The 14188-nt window shown below is 33.9% G+C and overlaps 1 long non-coding RNA gene across 1 annotated transcript; it reads left to right on the top strand.

The window, feature by feature from the left end:
• Positions 1 to 9902: 9902 nt before the first annotated feature.
• On the top strand, positions 9903 to 11714 carry LOC115974434. Its single transcript, XR_004087924.1, has 5 exons — positions 9903 to 9994; positions 10114 to 10184; positions 11193 to 11250; positions 11348 to 11493; positions 11624 to 11714. It is a non-coding gene; the product is annotated as an uncharacterized LOC115974434 (long non-coding RNA).
• Positions 11715 to 14188: the final 2474 nt, after the last annotated feature.

Genomic DNA, 14188 nt, shown 5'->3' with positions numbered 1-14188 from the left:
CTTTGTTTTATATTTGTGATCTCTGGATTAAGCGGGCTAAATGTCTAGCTGGCAATGCCACTACACTTAACATATATATAAGCTGTTATATATGGCGAAGGCAGTTACTTCATAGTTGCATATTTGGTCGTCCAAAGTATGGATAAAAATCATACAATGAGGTTTACATGGGTTGTCTTGTTTATTGCCATTGGTGTTGTTGGGATGAAAGGTGATGAGATAGGAAATGGCACGGCCAATTCTCAAAGCAACACTACTTCTTTAGCTCTTCAAGGAAATGAAGATACAGGAGGAAGGAACAAAACCTACAATGAAGTTGAAATCAACAAGAAGAATAGATATAATGGTGCATATTATAGAAGAGGTGGAAGTGGAGGTGGAAGTGGAGGTGGTGGTGGTGGTGGTGGAGGTGGAGGTGGGGTTGGGGAGGAGGAGGAGGCGGCAGCGGCGGTAGTTATAGATGGGGATGGGTGGGAGGGGGAGGGGGAGAGTGGAGGTGGAAGAGGTGGTGGTGGTGGATGGGGATGGGGGGTGGGGGTGGAGGGGGTGGTTGGTATAAATGGGGTTGTGGAGGACAACCAAAACATGGTAAAAGAAAGGGAAGAGGAGGAGGAGGAGGAGGAGGAGGCATGAACAAGAAGGAAGAATATAAGCTAGGAGAGTTTGCCCAATGCATGGGTCGAGGAAGGTGTAGAGGCATGAGATTGGATTGCCCACTTCACTGTGGTGGACCTTGCTTTTATGATTGCCAACATATGTGCAAGGCTCACTGTCGACGGTCCTGATTTACTTGCTACCTCTCCAATTCTGAACTATTTCTCGTAGTTGAGTTCTTCAAATAGTATTACAGAAGAATATTATGACGAGTATTGTTTTTCTTTCCATTCCAAGAATCTTGGGTTGTGGTCCCTGGGGATGATTTGGATTTCAGATATTAGCGGCTTTTTTATTATTAAAAAAATGGGTTTGTTTGTATGCTTGATTTTATATTTTTATTTTTTGTCTCCATGGATTTTCTTGATGGGAATAAACGTGCATATTGTTCATGCATGTCATGTGGAGACTCTAGGCTTAGTTATATTTTATGTCTACAAAGTCATGCTTGGTCCGTTCCAACTTTATATTCTTTCTGGTGAGTGTGGCGATTGATTGTATTTCAAAGAAAATTTTGATCCTGTTGGAAGATGAGAACTAGATTAGGAATTTAAGAGCATGCATTCAATTTACCAATACGATGAACCCACGCAAATTAACCCAACTTGACTTGGAATTGGGTGTTTTTTTCGATTCTTTGACTGTACCAATTTTTTAAAACCATACAATTGTGTAAATATTGATAATTTATATTGAATAATAACTTTAAATGGTTGAATGAAAACTTAATTAATTTTTTTTATCATGATTGATTAGATAAGCACAGCCTGACTACCCAACCAAACCCAATACCCCTACAAGCTAGCTAAGTTGAGTTGGTTTGGAGATTTCTCCTCACAATGATCTTTTTAGTTTGGAATTACCTCAACTCTGATTCAACTTGATCTATGCACACTTCTAAATATGATTTTTTTATATAAATGGATAAGATGTTATCAAAAAGACTTTTTTTTTTTGTAAAAAAAATACCATTATCAGTTGACTAATTTGAACATGTCCAAGAATATTTTTTTTTTTAAATATAATCTCTCATCCCATAAAACAAATGTAACATGTTACATTAAATTTAAATCATTTAGAATTGTAATATATTTTTTCTTTCCAAATAATAGTATAATGTCTATATTATTGAAACTTGAATTTTAAGGTAATCTTTTGAATATTATCTGTAGGGATAAAGGCCCAGAATGACATGTTGGGCATTGGGCTTTTGTTTGGGAACGCTGAATTGTCTGAGGAGGAGCAAGTAGTTATCAGGGGTCCCTAGTTAAAGTCTTATAAGTGAGGAACGAACGAAAGGTGATCCGAGGAGGTGCTTCTCCTCGAATCATGATGAATGCAATTCAAGCATGTATTCCAACAACAAAGGTAACCCTCTAAGAAGTTCCAACGATAGGAATATGTCTCATGAACGTGCAAGAAGGAAGGAAACTTAGAAATATCTAAAGAAAGTTGCTACCACTGCATTAAATGCATTACAACTACTTTTCTGGCTGCATTTATGTGGAGAAGACCTCTGAACAGTGCTGTCTTGGCGAACGCTACTCACAAAAAACCAAAGAAGGTGTCTGATGGGACAGGTACTCAAGTAAGGGCTCAGATGATCAACAAGTGTAGGATCAAGATGGTCCAAAGAGGGCTATATAACGTGAAAGGCCCTCCATGGAAAGGGGGAGGAAAAATTGTAAACAAATCTGTTACAAAGCTTTAAGAATAAATATTTAAGAATCAGTGTCCTCGGACCAATCCGAGAACGTTATTTCTTAATAAACTCCTATTATCTTTCTCTTTTTAGCATCAAAACCTATTTTTCTGTTATCTGATTCACGAAAGCCTAGTTTTCCAACTCATTCTCTACAAATTTATTATTTTACGCTGTTTTGGACTTAAGTCCATATACCCGTTGGGCTAGAAGTCTAAACCAAGTCCTTACATTATCATTTTTATTACTATTTTAAAGCTCATATCTCTAAATTATAATGCCTATTTTGTTTGTATTTTTAAACTAAAACTAAAGATTTTGGTCCAAATAGAATAAAATTTCATACTTTTCAACCCAAAAAATTTGAGTTCTAAAAAATAAAAATTTGAACTCAAAATTGAAAAGAAAACCTACAAAAAGAGTAAATTTAAGGCCCACTTAGTCTGAAATAGACCAAATGGACCAAATTGAATTGAATGGACTGAATGGAGTCAAGTGGACCAAATGGACTCAATTGAGATGCATTGGACTGAACAGACCGGACTGCACCATATGAGCCTAAGTGTTTGGACCGAACGGACTAAATTGGACAGAAGTGGACCAAACGGATCAGATTGAGCTGAATTATATTTAATGGACTGAAATACTATGCTAATATGACTAAAAAAGAGTGTAGTAATAATAAATGCTACGCTTTAGTTTTTAGATATTATATCACTACAAAATAATTAGGAATTTGTTTATTATGTTGTTGATGTGAAACTAACTAATCATGTCAGTTTGTAAATTTTTTAGTTAGTAAACGTTATCATTTAAATGTTCTTTTTACTATTTAAAATTTAAACCCAAACATTCAAAAGATGCATTATTTAAAAGATCTTATTGTTTGATTAATATTAATTTCAAAAAAAGCTTAAGTAACTTCACGTACTAATAGATTTGGACAAATAATTAAATTAACTCATTTAGTTATTTACTAATAGATTTTACAAATGAAATGCACTAAAGTGGACTGAATAGACCGAAATGTTACACTGATGTGGCTCAACAAGAGCATGGTAATAATAAATTATGTACTTTAACTTTTAGATATTATTATATAGATATAGATTTGAAATCAATGATATGTTAGGAGAACTCCTGTTGTTAAATGTGTCTTTATTTTTTAATTGAAGAAAGGGTAATAAATGGAAAATAAATTAAAAAGTTCACCAAAGACTATTACCCACTCTAGTTGTTTTTTTTTTTTTTTTTTTTTTTTTTGGGGGGGGCGGGGGGAGTTTAGAAAACCCATGTGGTTTCCGTGTAAAACACCTAGGTTTTGAATATAACACTTGACCTTTGTCTCATATTGCTTTTATGTATAAACCGTTAAATATTTGTGAAAATAAATGGTGATTTGCTTGTGTAATGACATGTCCATATTTAGAGTTGTATATTCACATAAAACAATACATGTGGAGATGGGGTGTTGCATTCGAAAAACCCCCCCAAGAAGTTAGTATTACACAATTAATTGCTTACTTATATAAAATAATATTGTAAATGGGTTAAGTGTTACACAAAAAACCTAAGTAGGTTCTTTGTTTTAAGGAAGAACCATAGGAGGTTTTGCATATCTTCCCCTAACTTTTTGGGCCCAAATTTAATTATTAAAATACTTTTAACGATTTAGATTAAACCTAAAGTCAATATTGTTGTATAATTAAATAAAAATGGAACCACAATAACAACTAAATCCTTTTTTTTTTAAATAAATAATAATAATAACTAATTGATTGCACGACTGACTTGTACAATGGATAGGGACGGAACCAGAACTTTGAGTTAGGGGGGTGACTTTATTGTTGGCTGTGTGCTATAGTTTCAATCTCTTACTTTGCTACAACTTAGTTGCTGAATAAATATATATATATATATATATATATATATATTTTTTGTGTATAAGAACAAAATTATTTTTGCTTATAATTTTTTAAAGGGCAAGGTTGTTTTTGTTGTTGAGCTATTTTTTTTGGGCTTGTATATTTTGTTTTACATTTTAGATCTATATATCTATATATATATATATATATATATATTTTTTTTTTATGGTCACTAAAATGAGGAAAATGATAGAGATACAAGCTTTATTTATTTATTTATTTAATAAATTACTAATATGATAAGTGTTTACTGGTAAATTAAAAAAAATGATGTGAGTGATAGACCTATCATGTGAACCAATAAGAATTTGTTACCAAAATAGTTTGTAATTTTTTTTTTAAAGTTTGTGAATATAGCATTATGCTTAAAAAGAATAAATGATATTGTTTAAGGAAAACAAAATGTAATTTTATAGAACGAAATTGCTAAAATTAGTATACATATATAATAATATTTTAAAAAATTGGGGGGTGGGGGGGTGGGTGGGGATTGCCTCCTAGTCCAATGATAGCTCCGTCCTTGACAATGGACATCTAAAAAAAAGATGATTATAGAGATATCGGTGTGGTGATAGCTAGGAGTCTTATAAGTCAGTTGCATTATCATATTCTCTTGATTAAAAAAGACTTAGCTTCAATTTCTCTCTCAGTCATATATTGTAAGGAAAAAAAAAAAAAAAACTCTTTTTTGAATAGAAATATATAATATGCCTAATCCTCTTTGCACAAATCCCATGAACCTAAGAAAAAGAAGGGGAGTGTCAGGGGGTAACCTTATTAGGAATGTAGGACTAGTATGTATGAGCTGTGAGGACATATCGGTATATTTTTCCAAAAAGTCAAGTAGCACAGCTTATTTCATGACTACAACTTGTTGAACTACAAATTGGGATTGGTGATAGATATAAGTTGTGTGAGTAGTAAGTTCAAATAAAAGAGATTGTCTATCATTCTCTTCAGTTCTTAACGACTTTGAAAAATAATTGTGGAATGAATTATAGAAAAATCTGATAAGGAACTAGCTTTGACAAAAGCTGTTGATGCTATGGTGCTTAGTATGGAGAGCCTTCCACCTTCCAATGAGGAAAAAAATGGGAGTCGTGAATATGAAATCAAGTGCCGCGAGAAATATTCCAATTCTGAGACAGAATCAATCTCTGATGTGGCTGGAGAGCCTTATCAAAACACACAGAAGACAAGGTCCTAGACTTCTTCTGGAGAAAAAACTTCTAATGAATCTATAGGTGAAGCTTGTGAGCAACCTGTGGAAGAGGGAACACTGATCAGCTATCAGAGGAAAGTGACAGTTCTTTACATGCTACTTTCAGCTTGTGTTGCAAAGAATACTGAAGATGAAAAGAGATGTTCTCAATTAGGAAAGGGCTATGATGCTCGGCATCGTGTGGCTTTAAGGTTGCTGGCAACATGGCTTGGTGTCAAATGGATAAAAATGGTTAGTCTACTTGAACTATTTATTTACTGTAACCTCCATTTAATTGGTTAAACTTCTAGGTCGTTTCTACTCTTTCATGACAAACTAGCCTCTTATACTAAAAACAAGAATGTGCGTGCATGAGTGCATTAATAATGTTTTGGATTACTTATGAGCTGACCTACAATATTAGTCATTCGATTTCAGAAGTTTTTCCATGTGCCATTTATGAAAACTTTGGTCTTTAACAGGAAGCCATGGAGATAATAGCTACTTCCTCTCTAATGGCTTCTGAGAAAGATGAAGGAGCAGAGGAAAAAAAATCAGATACCCCAGAGAGCTCTTGGGATACATGGAGGCGGGGAAGTATCATTGGTGCTGCTGCTTTGACTGGAGGAACCTTGATGGCCATCACTGGTGGTATGGGCTGTTGGTTTTACTAGAATGGATATCATTTCTTCAAAAAATTTATGCTAATATGAGCAATTGTTATTTATCATTTACATTATTTTATTTTATCATAGGCCTAGCTGCCCTAGCTGTTGCACAGGGTTTGGGTGCTCTGGCTCCTACATTGGGCAGTGTTGTCCCTGCGATTAGAGCTAGTGGATTTGCTACTGCCGCAAGTGCCACAAGATCTGTAGCTGGTTCTACTACTATTGCTGCATCATTTGGAGGTATGTAAAATGGAATTTCTTTTCTAAAATTTGTGATTAACTATGAAGTGCTATAGGATAAGAGGAAACAAATTTCTTCTTTAGATAGTTTTTGCTTTTGGCTTTTTCCATTTAAACGGAAAATGTGTTGTGATCAGAAATTTAATGACAATCTTATATAGGATGCCATCTTCATTTGTTTATTTGTATAATGTTTTACCTGCTGTTGTAACTGATCCAAAATACGAAGTAAGAAAATTACAAAGTGCCCAATCTAGCTATTCACGTTTTTTGAGACTATCAGTTTACAAAAAATTTGCCACCGAATGTATGTGTTTGCATGTGTGTGTGTATGTATGAGAGACAGAGAGAGGGACTTAGTTTGATTCTGTGATGTTTGCAAACAGCCTGGTAAGGGTCACATTCCTAAATAATACCAATTTACATGGTAATAGTGGTTGTTAGAAAAGATAAAATATAACTTTTAATTAATACAATAGAAAAGGCAAGACCTAATTTTGACACCATGATGAAGTGTGGGAAAATATAAATAAGAAAATAAAGAAGAGAGAGATGGCAGAAAGAGAAAGAGAGAGAATGTATGAAATCAACATGGTTTGGCCTTATAGGCCAATAGCAAATGGCTCATTGATGGGTATATATAGTAGACTTCCTAGAGACTAACAATACTTAAAATACAAATAGAATTAGGATTACTTAGCTTGTATGCCAAGTAAGACTATGCTTACTTTTCTTGCACTCAAAGTAGAATTAGATATAGTAAACCTAGATTAAAGTTATAATCGAGTTTGGGCCTTGATATTTTTAACTGTGGTAATCTATGCAATGGCTTAATCTTGATGTTGTGAAGCTTGCATACAATCTTGCAGAATCATAACCCTATACAAAACCAATCTATGCACTATGTTAGTTAAGGATAGAGACTTCAAAGGATTCTACAACTTAAACTAGTGCTTTGTCTGGAGTATAATGTGTATGCAACTGCTGAAAAGCAAGTTTAGGAACATCCTTAAGCATTGCTTTTATATCTTAAAATTGAAAGAGAAAAAACAATGTACAAGGATAAAGCCACTCATACTTTTTGCATCACAGCCGCTTGAGCTGGCTTTTTAGGGACTAAAATGGCTAGAAGAATTGGATGCATTGAAGAATTTGAGTTCAAAGTAGTTGGAGGAAATCATAACCAAGGTGTGAGTCCCTTTATCATGTTATTTGTATTTTTTTTCCCCAAGGGGAGAGTGTTTTAAGCCTATTTCAAGCAGGTCCCTCATTGGAATGATGATACAGCTAATACTTTTTCGAGTATTGAATGTTGTCTATGCTCACTGCTCACAATTATTAACACAACCTTTTTCCCCCAGCAACTAGCAGTTGGAATTTTGGTTTTAGGACTAGTTATTGATGTAAAAGATTTTATAAGACCTTGGGAGGGTCATTATGATAACTTGGAGAGGTATGAAACACATTATTACCACATTATTTGAAAAATAAAACCTGTATTCTTTACTAAGGTTGGAAATTTGTATTTCTAGAATTTGATGTAGGCTGGCAGTTTCATATGTATTTGCACCCCCCCCCCCCCCCAACCAGCCACTTCTCCTTTTCTTGGTCTCTTACCTTTGGTTTCTGTCAAAATCTCTGATCTTTCCATTTTATATCCTCTGGTTTCATGACCAAGGATTTGCCACTTATGATCAATTGATTTTATATGGTTTCATATGATGCATCATCAATTTATTCTTAATCTAACTTTTAAAAGATCTTTTGGTTCTTCACAAGTGGTTTTTCCATTATAGACTTCCATTTTCTAGAAAACAGATCCTCATGTCTTTCTACTTAGGGTCCGTTTGGATACAGCTGAAAACTGAAAACTGAAACTGAAAACTGAAAAACACTGTAGCGAAATAATTTTTAAATGTGTGAATAGTATCGTGGGACCCATTTTTAATGAAAAAGTTGTTGAAAAGTGAAATTTGTGGGTCCGTGAACAGTACATGATGTGCTGTGATTGGTCCAAAAAATTTTGAAAAGTCAAAGTTTGCGGCTACTGTTCATTGAACAGTAGCCGCAACACCCAAAACGCGTGAAAAAAAAAAAAAAAAAAAAAAAAAAAAAAGCAAAATGGAAAAACGCAAACGCAGGATTGGGCAGAAAACGCCCAATCCAAACGCACTCTTAGTAATTCATATAAAAGGAGTGCAATATATAGGTATGCTCTTTGGTGGGAATCTAAGAATTTGATTGCATTGAGCACTGCAATTCAGGATTGGCTTACTTCAAGTATTTTCCTGAACCTTATAACTCTCACTACTAATGACAATCTATAGGTTGCATTTTAATGACCGACAACATTTTCTCCTTTTGCAGGAGCTGCATTGCAATTAATGAAACAAGGTGCCATCATGACCATACTAAGCACACTTGTGGCGGCATTGGCTTTGCTACATTAATCACAGCATCTGATCTTATAGACAGCGAATGGGCAATTACTGTGGACAGGTTAGTTATCTTTTGTTTTGTTTTTTTTTTTTTTTTTTTTGGCCTAGGGAAGACCTACTTATCAAGATGGAAGATATAGGAAAGTTGTCTTGAGTTTCAATATATGCATATTATACACACAGGCAACAACGTGTTGAGTGGTGACCTTCATTTATGTGCACAACATAGGAATATCACTGATACACTGGTTTGCTTGGCCAAAAATAATGAATTTGGAATACCTATTTCTTCCAAGAAGGGATGATTTTCCCACTGTACCATGATGCTTTGGACTGTACTTGATTTTTTCATCAAGTAACCAAATGCAAGTAGTATTTTTTTTTTTGGGGGGTGGGGGGGTGGGGGTGATATAATTGGACGACATTCGTTACACATGACATCCCAATCCAGTGTGAATAGGGTCATCCACAAGTTGCAAAATGCTCCTAGTAATTCTGGAAAAAATTAAACGTACTTGCTATCAGAGAAGTGCACATTATATGGCAATTGTTTTTTTAGTTAGTCTTCAAATCCGACAACATTCTTCATCGTCTTTGCATGTGTGCATTGAATCAGTCTCTTAAATTTTAGCATTCTCACTATCAGGAACACAAATTTGAAATATTAGTAATGAGCATGAGTGATTACTGAGAATCCTGGTTTCCCTCTCAATTTAATTCTAGCCTCTCCTTTCTTTTCGTTTAGGTTAGATAAAGCTGGGAAGTTGCTTGCTAAGGTGTTGTTGAAGGGATTGCAAGGAAACGGGTAGGAAAATTTCATGTTAATTTAAAAATATATTTATGAGATTGTTGGTATCATCCATACCTTCTCCATGCATGGTCCAGGCCTGTAACACTTATAGGTTTCTCACTGAGTCACTAGGGGCGCGAGTAATTTTTAAATGTCTCCATTGTTTGGCTGATGCAGAAGGAGATAACGGTAGTGTTCACTCTGCTTCATGTTTGTTGATAGATGGGATTGTTGTTTCAAATTTGTTGATAGATGGGATTGTTATTTGAGTGAAGTTCTTTTTTGTTATATTTTTGTAGCTGGACTTGTAGAACGGGTTGTTCTTCTTGGAGCACCAGTTTCAATTAAAGATGAAAATTGGGAGGAGGCTAGAAAGGTAGTTGGCTATGTTTGTGATTTCTTGATTGGTTCATTGTACAAGCTTTTCTATACTGCTGTTTTTTTTCAAGAGGTTGGTAGTGGTCCGTTGTACTAGAGCCTGGTAGTGGTTTGCAGATGGTTGCTGGCAGATTTGTGAATGCTTATTCCACAATTGACTGGACACTTGGCATTATTTTCCGTGCAAGGTATATAGGTCATTCACATGTAAATTTGGATATTGTTTTTGTGAGGGAAGATATTTTAGTAGCTCTTATATTATCAGCAAACATGAGAAGAAAATATTGTGCTTGTTTCATATGCTTATATATTGCTTGTGAAAATAGAAAGACGAAAATAAATGTGGTCTAGATTGATGTTCTAGACTAATTAGAGTTAAAAGACTTGCAATACGAGTAGAATCATGATTTCTTTGCTTGCACACCAAGTATGATTGGACCAGGATTTTTTTTCCTTGTACACCAAGTAGGGTTGGACTTGGGCCTTAACTAGAAATTTTCCTTGTTCCTTGATATCTTAAATACTGCCCATTGTTTTTACAATAAAATTATGAATTATGCCTCACCTAGTTATTACTACTTGGGAGATGATTTGTTAATTATAGACAAAAGTACACTTTTGGCCCTTAAAATTCTAGGGTTGTTTTTATTTTGGCTCTTTACATTTCAAAATTTTCATTTTGGCCCTTTATGTTTGATTTTGTTATCATATTGGCCATATTATCCATTTCTGTTAATAATCTAGTGATACTTGACAATATATGAGGTGATGTGGCTTAATGGACACCATTTATTTGGTACTTAACGTTCAGATTACTAACAGAATTGGATGGTAGGCCAATATGAAAACGGAATCAAATATGAAGAGTTAAAATAAAAATTTTGGAACACAAGGGCTAAAATGAAAATAACCCCAAACTTTAAGGGCCCAAAAGTGTACTTGAATCTTAGTAATATGAAATGGATTGCCAACATAATTAATATATATCTGCTAGGAATTTCTTAAACCCTATGGTTTATTGTTAGACGAGGAACTCCCACCATTTATAATGGTGACATATTATTATTATTTTCAAGTTATGTGATACCCTGAATTACTGCATCTGACGCATTGCTATTTGCCTCCTCTACCTCTTTTAATTAGCACTATCTTTGAATTCAATACTTATATAGAACTAAGAGGTTTTACATGTACAGTTTACTTTCTCAAGGATTAGCTAGTATTCAACCTGTTGATGTACCTGGGATTGAGAATGTACGTACTTTGTTTCCTATCTTGCTCATTGAGTATTGTAATTCATGCTCATATTTTGCTTTATTCAATACTGATGATTCCTCCATTGGTTTTGCAGGTTGATGTAACAGAAATCATAGAAGGCCACTATTCATATCTTTGGGCCACAAAACACATCCTAGAGCAGCTTGAACTAGATTATTACTAGCCCTATTTCAGAAGCACATTTTCCAAACCCCAGGAAGAAAAAGCTCTTTAATTTAGGTCTCGCTTATTTGTTTTGGTCTTACACATTACTGCTTTTCCTCTTCTTCCTTTTTTTTTTGTTATTATTTATTAATAAACCTTTCTTTCTTTTCCTTCCTTTTTATATGTAATCTATCTTCTTTTTTAGTAATTAGCTTCAAAGGTATCTAGGCCAATTATCTCAGATATATTAATTGATGCCTTAATTTGCACTTATTTGAGGTTGCAGAAAAGAAGTGCAGTAGTAGGGAAAATATTGGTGAAACATCAAGAATGACATGATGCGACACAAAAAGGTGATTAAAAGCATGAGTAAGAACTAAGAATCTTTATAATCCTCACTCCATAATGCTCCTGTTAGTGTGTGATTTTGGCCAAAGAGTCACAACTTGCTCAAGTTTTGATACCACCATTCATGATCCTTTCCTTCTCCCTAATGCCTGTTTGAATTATCCTGGGAAAAATGAGATTAGATGCTCCAACTCTGAGTTGCTTGAAAAGTGACCGCTTTTGGTTTTAGTTTGGAAAATTAACTCCCTAAACTAAAGAAAATGGTAAGATTGCACGAATCCACTTCTTTCTAACTTTTGTTATTTATATGATTTTGTTACCACATTATTAATATGTAGACACACAAATGCTGAATCCCAAGGGGTTGGTTTACTGGTTACCAAAGCCTCACAAGATCCATGATATCTTGGATTCAAGACTTTTTATTCTCCATCTTAGGGCCACTTTCAAGGGATTTTGTTTAAATGTTTTTTCCTTAACTAGGTACCATAAATGTATGCATTATTATTATTATTATTATTTTTTTTTTTGAAGTATAGGTTTTAATCTAAAATTTTTTTGTTGGAATTTTGAAGCCACCCACAAACAATGTGGCTTAAAATGTAATTTGTATTTGTTTTGGCCGCCCATACACACTATGCTTGTTAACACAGTTGTGGATTTGTTTTCCTTTACCTTGTTATATGTTAAACTGGGATTGGAAGGCTTTTAGATCCAAGTTCTTGTTTGGGAGTGGCCAAAAGCCTTATAAGTTAGTGGCATTTCCTTCTTGTTCCCCTTTATGAGGAGACAAAGGTTTGAACCCCCCATTCCTACTGTTATAACTATTAGATTATCAAAAAGAAGAGTCCAAAACTCGTTGCTAAAAGGGCTTCCTCTCAATTGTTATTGGTGTATAAATGACAAAAATGCTTTGTCCTACACAGGTTATCTTCCCTTGCCTAAAGAGGTATTGATGTGAGGCTGGATCAATGCCGGCCCAAGATTGTTTGAGGCCTAAGGTGAGAATTTTATAGGGGTCTTTTTACATCTAAATATCACTTAAATAATATTTATTTATTTTTATTTAATTTCAAATTCATTATTAATTCTTGCTTATTAATATGATTCACCCAAAGTGAGCTAATGATAATTACTATATAGGTTTTACAAATTGGCATATCATCAATAAAAGAAAAGTTATTAAAACATTCATTTTATTATATTATTTAAGTAACACCAATTATATTCCTGTCACATTAGTTATAAATTTTTTTTCCTAAAATTTGTATTAGCTTTAGCATTTTTCATACACAGTTTTGTGTGTGTGTGTGGAGAAAATGCTAAACTTAATACAAATTTTACTATAAAAAACTTACATAGTGATGTAACAGTGAGGTGGCACTTCAACAAAATAATAAATGAGTATTAAATTACTTCATTGGTGACATATCAATTTGTCAAACCTATATAATAAAACTTGTAATATAATAGCTTAACTCTAATATATTAGGTCTTCCAAAAATTGGGATAAAATATACACCTAACTCACACTTTTTCTTTAATTTAAAAATAAAAAAAAAAAAAAAAAAAAAAAAAAAAAAAAAACTTACCGCCCAATATTTGGGGGCCTTTTTATGTCAGGGGACCTTAGGCCATGGCCTAAGCCTAGGGCTAGCCTTGGGGGGGAATCCTCTCAAGTCTCAACTACTATCTGTGTAGGGATGACAAAAATGCCTTGCCTCACTTTACTCACCATGCCCTGAGCCTATTGAGTAACAAGGCTCTTGGTGAAAAAATTGAATCAATAGATTTTGGGCAATTTATTAAAAGCCTCGAAAACTGAATCAGTAAAACAAGTCATCCAAGGCTAGAAAAGTAAAACAATGGAGCAATGAAAATAGTCATCAAAGTTTGAATAACTGAATCAGCATAGGCTTTGAGCAAGTCAAAGTCCTAGGGCTGTAAACAAACCAAATCGTTCATGAACAACTCGGGGTCGGCTCAATAAAAAGTTCGTTTATGTTCGTTTGTTTATAAATAAGCCAAGCTTGAGCCTTAATTTTAGGCTTTTTTGATAAACAAGTCGAGCCTAAAAAAAAAAAAAAAAAATTGTTTGCGAACAAGCTCATGAACAATAAGGCTCGATAAAAACATACCGAGCTTAGGCTCGTTTATAGCTTGATATATGTTTATTAAATAAACTCCTTATTATGACATTACACATATGTTTTAGAATGTTAATTTATAGCTTGTTTATTCATATATGTTTTGGAATGTTAATTTATTTAGATTTGTGAAGATTATAGTTGCATGAATGACAAATGTGAATGTAAAAATTGTATTTTGAACAATTACTCAAGCTATAGACAATGAATGATGAATGGATTTGGAATGTTCATTTATTTAGATTTGTGAAGATAATAGTTGCATGAATGACAAA

The sequence above is a fragment of the Quercus lobata genome, chromosome 2 (genome assembly GCF_001633185.2).
Source record: "Quercus lobata isolate SW786 chromosome 2, ValleyOak3.0 Primary Assembly, whole genome shotgun sequence".
Classification (NCBI taxonomy): Eukaryota; Viridiplantae; Streptophyta; class Magnoliopsida; order Fagales; family Fagaceae; genus Quercus; species Quercus lobata.
This window is presented reverse-complemented; position numbering and strand designations above follow the sequence as displayed.